Source organism: Ochlerotatus camptorhynchus, unplaced genomic scaffold (genome assembly GCF_037179485.1).
Source record: "Ochlerotatus camptorhynchus isolate MF236.1 unplaced genomic scaffold, CSIRO-AGI_Acam_v1.1 ptg000102l, whole genome shotgun sequence".
Lineage (NCBI taxonomy): Eukaryota > Metazoa > Arthropoda > Insecta > Diptera > Culicidae > Ochlerotatus > Ochlerotatus camptorhynchus.
The window spans coordinates 1665358-1674851 of NW_027040592.1; positions in this window are offsets into that span (position 1 = coordinate 1665358).

A 9494-nucleotide genomic window follows, 5' to 3' on the forward strand; every position below is an offset into this window, starting at 1 on the left:
CAATGGATAGTCAGCAAAATGTGGGAAGCCTAGGAGGCTGAGTGGTGCCAATCCCAATCCCTCTTCATCCGAAGAATCAAAGAAACGACGAGCAAAATTTGGAAGCAATTTGAGAGTTCTGTTTGTGAGGTGCTCCGTCGATGTCCATGTAGTACAAGCCAATCCTGGACGGTATGTCGTGGATACAAGCTCTTACTCTTTTATCAGTCATTTGTGGCTCTGAAAAGGACCGATGTATTGGAAGCTTGGAGGCCAGTTTAGAACAATGATGTAGACATTTGTCCTCGATGCTCTTGGAGATGATGGCAGTGCGGAAATGAAATATGTATTAGGGAAAACACATCAATCACAGAATCACGACGAGCAACTGAATCCGATCAGCGGTTGAGGGCAGCTTTGATAGCTAGCTGCTTCCGGGGAGCCTTTTGATATACTCTTTAACAAATTTATGGTGGTCCTGAAAAGAACCGTTGTGTCGTGATGGTTGAATAATGCTGAGCTATTAGGGTGTTCAGCATTGATGAGGCTGGTGAGCTGTATGTTGTTTGGGGCAAGGGTGACGCGCTTGGCATAGATGACCCACAGCGACTCACGAAGAAACTGATTTCGATCCATAGCGGTGCGGCTTCACCCTCCTTCTATGGATGCTCATGTGGGCTCTGCAGCTCGCTGCTTGCAGGCTGCCTTTCGTTGTGTACTGGAGAACAATGTTCAACGCCACACTCCGAAAGCACTGCTGCTGCTGACACCGACGAACGGACACCACCACACACGGTGATTAAATGGTGTCAGTGAGACAGGATCGAATTTGATTTTTAAATCTGTGTTAGGGAATGCGCTGTTTGCAGGCAGTCTAGTCAATTGTGACCTATTGAAAATTAATAAAGTGTTTAGCAGATTGGTAGATAAATTTCCAATCGTTTGGCTTCTTTAGAATTAAAATCCAACAGCTAATGACAGAATTATATGTGATCAAAACCTGACCTCTTTTCGTAATGCGGTTGATTTTGGTTTTTTGAAATTGTACCCCCAATATGTTGCCGACAGACGTAATCCTACGTCAAAACTAAATGTTTACCTCACTACACTTTTGTACTATATTCGTCTCACCATTTTAAACGTCGATTTGCGAATGATCTACTCTCTTCGCGTGCGAGGATCCAGTAGTCTTCGGTAGAATCACGCGATATTGCGCCAACGTGTGTTGCCTCTTGATTGACTAAGTCGGATGATCAATTTGAGAGAATTTGAGAAAGGTTTTTCTGTGTTCAAAAGAGCGACGAACGATTCGCGTGGCGTTGGTTCCTGTCTAGGCTAGAAAAGGCAGTCGGGCTAAAGAAGACGTTATGTATAGTAACGCATATTTTGGTGGTGGCTGAATTAAAAAGCGCTTCAAGTTGGTTTCCGAAACCCTCCCAACGCTTCGCTATGCGACCAGTTACAACACAGAGAACCAATAGACGTTACCTTAACTAGCAATCATCCTCAATGTGTACAAACTGGTGATCTAAAACTAGGCTATACCAGCGACGACCACGTCCGAATGCTGGTCAAGAAAGAAATTGGTAGGAATATGTTGACGTGACACTTGCTTTAATGAAATCCGGTAACACCGTTGCACTTCCACGAGATATCACTGGGATGATGATAGAAGTGTTGGGATTGCAACAGGATTCGTTTTGGTAAACGATATGCTGAATTGATGTCCTAACGATTCAATAGCACGATGGAGCGGTCTTCTGCTCGGTAGGCAAAATCGGTTGCCACTAGGCCACCGAGCTTCTTATATCACAAACAATAACAATCACTGATGACGACAACAACTGCTCTTTGAGAAGGATTTGGTATGGATTCCCGATCAACACGTCTTTGCTGAAAACTGAAATATTACTTCTATTCCGGCCCCACAACCGAACTTCTTTACGCTTTGCATCATATTGACGTAGACTACGTCTTACGGGAAGGTACTGGGGGTAAATCGAAAATCTAAAATTGCGACCGTCACGAAAAGGTGTAAGGTTTTGAACGCTTATAACTTTGTCATTTATAGATGAAATTAAAATCCAAACACACCAATCGATAGGATATAACGCTCATAATCTGCTACAATAAATGCTTTTTTCAATTTTCCATAAAAAAAACTGTGGAAAAATGTACAAATAAAACGTGATAATTTTATCACTGTTTTCACGCAATAAACGTTCTCCCCAAACCCAGTCATCATAATCGAGTACCATTTGATTGCAAATCGTGCTGCTTGAATCTGAAAAGTAAAACAGCGCTGCTTTTGTGCCTCAACTCATTTTCGCTTCGGACGGCGGGTGAACAGGTAGCAGCAGCAGTAGGAAGGCAGCAGTTCCTGTCAAGGGCACAGCGTTCGAGTTTTGTACATCGAACCTTGCGCGTCGTTCCCGTCGAGATCACTCGCAGCGCCGTTGCCTCGATGGTGCAAGCGCTCCGCAGTGGATCCACCTTCTTGCCTGAATGATAACGATCCCGCGTTCTATAAATCTCGATTACTTTTCCGAAAGGACATACCCGCTTTTGTAAACAACGCATTTTATCGTCGGTTTGGCGTAACTGATAGCTCGCAAACGCATACTAACACCACTGTATCAGATAGGGGGAAATTTCCCCTATCTAATGGTAGTGTGAGCTACCAGTTACAGCTACCAGTTTAGCTTGAATCCCCTCCATTTAATTCTCGGTACATCTTTTATCTATTGATTGAATTAAAAAATTATGGGAATATGTCGTAGGTCGGAACGAAGAATGAAATGAACTTGTTTCATCAACGGTCAAAAATAGAATGAAAATTTTATTGAAACCAATTAAACACGCTCTTAGCAACTAATTCATGGCCTGCTGGAGTCGTCAGTCGCTTCATCGAATGATATTTCGTGTCGATGTGCTTTGATCGGTTGTTGACTTTTCCTGATTCCTATTGCTTGATGCACGACTGGTTGTCCTCGTGATATCTTGCAACACCCGGTCATCATTGTAACTCTTTGCAGCATTCAGCGAGTGCCACAAACTCAGCTTCTGTGCTGCTCAAAGCAACACATGTCTGCTTCCGGGATGCTCAGTGGATTGAACCGCCACCAAACATTACCAGAAATCCAGAATTCGACTTCCGGGTCTTCACATCGCCGGCCCAGTCAGCGTCGACGTAAACCTCCATGACAGCTCCTCCTGATCCAGGTACAAGTTCGTGGTCGTTGGCGAAGTTGAGGTATCGAAGTATCCGTTTCGCTTCCGTCCAATCCGCTTGTGATGGGCAGCTCACCGATCTTCCAAGAATCGATACGCTGAACGCGATGTCCGGTCGAGTGTTCACTGCCACGTACAACAAACCACCAACCAAACTTGAGTACTGGTGATTGTTCGGCAGTCGCTCGTTCTCCTCAGTCAACCCAAAACGCTCCAACAACTTCTGGATGTAAGCCGCTGGTTGAGAGAAAACTCCTTCTCGCTGCGTCGCACTTGGATGCCCAGGAAATGGCGGATGTCTCCCAACGATGTTACCGTAAAGCCGTCCAGTTTCTTGTTCCAAACATGTCCCACTTGTTTGAGGCCGTACAAGCTTTTCTGCAACAGACATACCGCATCCACACCACCAGCTCCGTAGCCTGGCGGTTGCCGCATGAAAATCGTTTCGTCCAGATCGCCGTGGAGATAGGCGGTCTTCACGTCCGCATGTTTATCCAGCATATTCCGTTCACTGATAATCATGACCTTACCTGCCGCACCACCGGAGCGAACACTTCGTCGAAGTCCGTTCCATACTTCTGGGAAAATCCTTGCACAACCAGACGTGCCTTGCACCGCACAATCTTGACGTCCTCATCGAGTTTGCGCTTGAATATCCATTTACTGCCGACTGCTTTGCGGTCTGCGGGCAGTTTCGCTAGCTTCCAGGTACCATATTCCTTCAACGATTTGATCTCTTCATCCATCGCCGTACGCCACTGTTCCGCCTCTGACCCGTTCATTGCCTCAGCGAATGTCCTTGGTTCCGCCACAAGCCTGCGTGCCATTCCAGTGGTTTCTGGATAACGAACCGGTATCTGTCTCCTCGTATTTCTGGTCGAACGCCGGAGTGGTGTTTCCACAGCTGCAGTATCGCTTTCGTATTCGTTGCCCTCATCGATGCCGTCGCATGTTGAGTCAAAGGACGAGGTATCTGACTCACACTCCTCCTGAACCGACTCGTCATCATCGGATTCTTCTTCCTCTTCTGGAGTTTCCTGCGATACTTCAGACTCGTATTCCACAATACTCGTTGAACCCTCGTTTTCGACTCTCATTCAGGTACAAAACGGCGAAAATGGCTGCTTCGTTCAGCACTAAAACTGCACCCGGAGGTGTGCGGTCTCGAATAAAAGATGGAATAGGATGGAAACACACTGTCCGTTTCATTCACTTTTTCAGTGACAGTGACTATAGACAGTCAAGTTATAGACCAGCCAACGTTTTTGGCGGACAATCAACCGACGGAACCAGACGGACAGGTTTAACCAGGATAATCGACAGAATGAAGGTATACACGACCGTGTACTTTGAACAACGTGTTTTTATTAATGATGCGCAAATTACAGAACGTCAGTGGTAATGTTGTTTCTCTGCAGGGGTGGATTCGCGTATGCGTCTAGCGTAACATCTAGAAAAGGGCGCAACACTCCTCCTCGCGAATTTAACTCCGAATCTCCTCAACAGTCTCCTCCTCGATCGGCACGGTTGCCAATCCCATCGTCGTAGCGAATCTTTTGACCTTTGTTGACCCGAGTGGCTTGGTCAAGATATCCGCAACCATATACTTCGATGCACAGTACTGCAGCTCGATATCACAATATCAATGTGTTTCGACCTTTTCTTCTGCTGATCTAATGCGACGAAATCTAGGCAACTCCTGTTATCTTCGAAAATAACTGTCGGTCGCCGTTGATTCTCGTTCAGTTCAGTTAGCAAACGCCGCAACCAAACAACCTCCTGCGTAGCCTCTGAGAGGGCTACATATTCGGCCGCCATGGTAGACATGGCCACACAGCTCTGCTTCCGGCTCACCCAAGTCACGGTTCCTCCTCCTAGACTCAACATGTAACCGGTACAGGATTTACGGTCAGTGCTGTCGCCAGCCCAATCCGCATCGCAATATCCTGACAACAGTAGCTCACAGTCACAGGTAGCGTACAATACGTTTGGCTACGGTCCAGTCCGTTACCGATGGGCAACTAACTTTCCGGCTCAATATTCCAACTGCCGCGGCGACATCTGGACGGGTGTTGACAGACAGGTATAGCAGGCAACCGATTAGCCTGCGATATTCCTCGTTGCTTTCCATCTTCGGGCTACCCTCGGTCACCTTATAGTATTCCGGATCCATTGGGTACTTCGACCCTTTAGCGTTGTCCAACCCGAATCGTGTCGCAACTCTTCTGATACCTTCGAATACCTAAGAAGCTCCTGATATATCCCAGCCTTGCAATCTTCAGTCGATCTTGCAAAGCTTGCTCGACCTGGTCGATTTCCTCCCCATGTGTGCAGCACAACAGCAAGTCATCCCCATATATGAGGATATACATCCACCCGTTCTCACCAATACGCTTCCGATAAAGGCACGAATCGGAACTGCACTGTTCGAAACCCAGCTGCTTCAGTATATCCGTAAGCGTCTTGTGCCAAACTTTTGCAGCTTGTTTCAAGCCGTAAATGCTCCGCTTTAATCTACAAACTTTCTTCTCAGATCCAGGCACCTTGTACCCCGTAGGTTGCCTCATGAACACCACCTCGTCCAGCTTTCCATACAGGTATGCAGATTTTATGTCTAGGCACCGCTTTCACTATCCATGCGCCAATCTTCCAGGAACTTCACATCCCGGCTGATGGTGATTCGTCCCGAACCCGTTTCCAGCAGCCTATAGGCCTTATGCTCGTTGGAGTAGCCTACAAACACCAGTTTTCGCACTTTAGGTTCCATTTTCTTACGCGTCTCAGCTGGAATATGGAGCCACGCATCACAGCCGAAGATCCGGAAGTGCTCATACGACGGAAGTTTCCCGTACCATTTCTCATAGGGGCTCATTCCGATGGACCTAGAAGGTACCCGATTCTGAATGTAGGTCGCAGTTAGAATCGCCTGACCCCAGTACTTCTGGTCCAGCTTTGCGTCCAACAACATACCGAGCGCCATCTCTTTCAGGTATCGGTTCCGCCTTTCTACCACCCCATTTTGCTGTGGCGAGTAGGGTGCGCTGAACTGGCTCACTACACCCTCTGCCCGGAGGTAATCCTGCAAATCCTTGCTGATAAACTCACCTCCATGAAGTCCATGATCTTCGACGCGGCATCCCACTTCTTCCTCAAAAAGTACACGAAAGCCATTCGTATATCGTCATCAACCAAACAAAGGAAATACTGGTTTCCACTCGGCGTGCACTTCATCGGTCCACTAAGATCGGCGTGTACGATGTCCTACTTCTCCTTCGAACCTCTATCGACACTCTTCGGGAACGTTGCTCTTGCCATTTTGCCTTCGAGACAACATTGACACAATCCACCGGCTGCATGCCAGCTGCTTGCTTATTTGCATGAATCGAACGAACCACATCGGGATCTCGGTGGCCTGGGCGTCTGTGCCACGTATGTAGACAATGCGACGTGTGCGCCGTCTGGACACTAATCATCGCTTGCTCCGAAACACACAAACGATACAAACTTCCATGCCGTTCACCTACCGCACACATCCGTCCATTACGCATTCATATCTCGCACCGATTCTCACTAAACATCACGTCAAAGCACTTCTTCGCAAGGGTACTCACCGACACAAGTCCACTCGATGGTTATCGGTTCTCCTGTATCAGTCACACCGACAATGATTACACGGCCAGTTCCAGCTACCTCAGCTCTCTCGCCGTCAGCCAACATCACAGTTGTTCCGCCGGTCTTCTCCAGCTCCTTGAAAAACTTTTCGTTTCCCGTCATATGCCGAGAAGCACTACTGTCGATGAACCAGCTTGTTGGCTCAGCTTGCCCCACCATCCACGCCAGCGGTCCCTCGGAAACTGCTTGTTCCTGCTCTGCAGGGGTGGATTCGCGTATGCGTCTAGCGTAACATCTAGAAAAGGGCGCAACAAACGTGAGTTGACAGTCCGCATCGTGCTCTCTTGCCGTGCGGATCTATTTGCTTATTGCTTAAGGAAGTGTTACTACTACCTAAAGCTACAATAAATTTAAACAGCACTTTTCAGTGCTCAACCTGTAAAAAACATTTCTATCTTGTTCAACTCTTATTCCTCTTCGATCCTTGTTTGGACCCTACCCGAGGTAATCCTTCTTGGATATCGATTTGGAAAATTCCTCTTCGATCCTTCAGATTCTTATAGTAATCAGCTTGGAAGTCGACTTGGATAAAAATTTACTGCCGCCATGGCGCCTAAACGCAAAAGAAAGAGGCAAACTCTTGACCCCCCTTCTGATGAAATTAATTTGAGTAATCAATTTGATTTGCTCACGGATGATGAGAATGATCCATCATCCAAGAAAAATTCTAGTATACTTTTCCGGCTTAATGCCAAGAAGGAAAAGATTCCCCCTATTGTGATAACCACTTCCGATTTCCATGTTCTTCGCATGGAACTTTTGAATCCCGTGAAAGTTAAGTTTTCACTACAAATTGGACGTCGGGGTGAATGCCGTGTATTGGCTGAAACCTTGGACGGATTTAAATGTCTTCTCAAGTATCTTACTGAGAAGAAGCAGAAATGTTTTACTTACGACACCAAAACTGAACGTGTGTTCAAAGTTGTCATGAAAGGACTGCCCAGTGGTGAATCCCTGGATCAGATCAAAGATGAACTGGCAAAATTACTTGGAGTTGTGCCACTCCAAGTAATCAAAATGAAAATGAAATCCCGTCCTGGCGACTGGCGATTTAGTTCACTTCAAGTCTAGTAAACTAAACAACCTAAAGGCATTGGAAAAAAAACTAGCCTTATGCTCCATGCCCGAGTGAAGTGGGAACACTTCAGGAAGACTGGAGGAAATTTCCAAAACCTCACCCAGTGCCGTAAGTGCCAGGGATGGGGTCAGGGAACAAAAAATTGCTACATGCCAGCCAAATGCATGAATTGTGGTGATACCTCTCACGCAAAGGACGACTGTCCTGTGTTATTCATTATTGGTGATTTTAATGCAAATCACCGCTCATGGAATAATGCTCAAAGCAATTCCAATGGTAATATTCTGAAGGTTATTACACTATTCAATATCCATACAGCCCAACTTGCTTTTCTTCAGCAAGAAATTATTTAACTATTGATTTGATCTTAACTGATTCATGTCAACTTTGTAGCCAATTGGTTACCCGTGACTTCGGTTCTGATCACCTTCCAGTGACCTTTGAAATATCCCAAGAAATAATTTCTAATCCCAACAGCTCTACTTTCAATTACCATAGAGCTGATTGGGAGCAGTATCGAACATTTATGGAATATAGTTTCGATCCAAACATTCCTTTGCAAACCAAAGATGAAATTAATTATGCTCTTGTATCTTTGACTACTTCTATAGTTGAAGCAAGAGCTGCCTCAGTACCAAAATGCGAGGTTAAATTCGATTCAATTATAATAGACGACAATCTTCAATCAGCTCTTGATCCGTCTGAAAAATGTTCGTAGACGGCAATATCAAAGAACACGCGATCCTTGAAAGATATCTGGCGGGATTTGCAAAAACAAATTAAAAAGCGATTCTCTGCCCTGAGGAACAAAACTTTTGAAAATAATGTTTCTAAATTAGATCCAAGTTCCAAACCGAGTTCCAGCGCTTAAAGAAGGTGGTAAAATTTTGATGACAAATTTGGAAAAAGCTCAGAAACTTGCTAAGCAATTCGAGAGTTCCCATAATTTCAGTTTGGGTCTTACAAGTCCTATTGAGAATCAGGTTGCTCGGGATTATCTGAATATTTTCTCTCGGGAAAATATTTTTGATGATTCCTGGGGGACTGATTTGGACGAAGTAAGGTCTATAACTAAAAAGTTTCAAAATATGAAAGCTATATTCTCATCAAAAAACTCCCAGAGAGTACCTTGTCTTTCTTGGTAAAGGGTGTCCACGATGAAATTGCCACACACAAAATTGATTCGCAAAATTCGAGTTTTCATCCGATTGCCATCAAATTTTCAGGGATTGAGAAATAACTATTAAACTTCATTTTACCATTTTACTCGTATTTTATTTACAGTCCATACGCAAATGCCCGCACCTTGGCCTTAACCCCGGCCATAAGATTCTGCCCATCTGTGAATCAACCGTTTTTTGCATGTAAACCCATACTTTCTTCAGTTCCTCGACTGTCTTCACTACCTTAGGTCGTTTAAGAAGGAGCTGCTTCATAATCGCCCAGTACTTCTCGATGGGGCGGAGCTCCGGAGTGTTGGGAGGGTTGAACATTTTCGGCACGAAATTGACCTTATTGTCCGCATACCACTTCA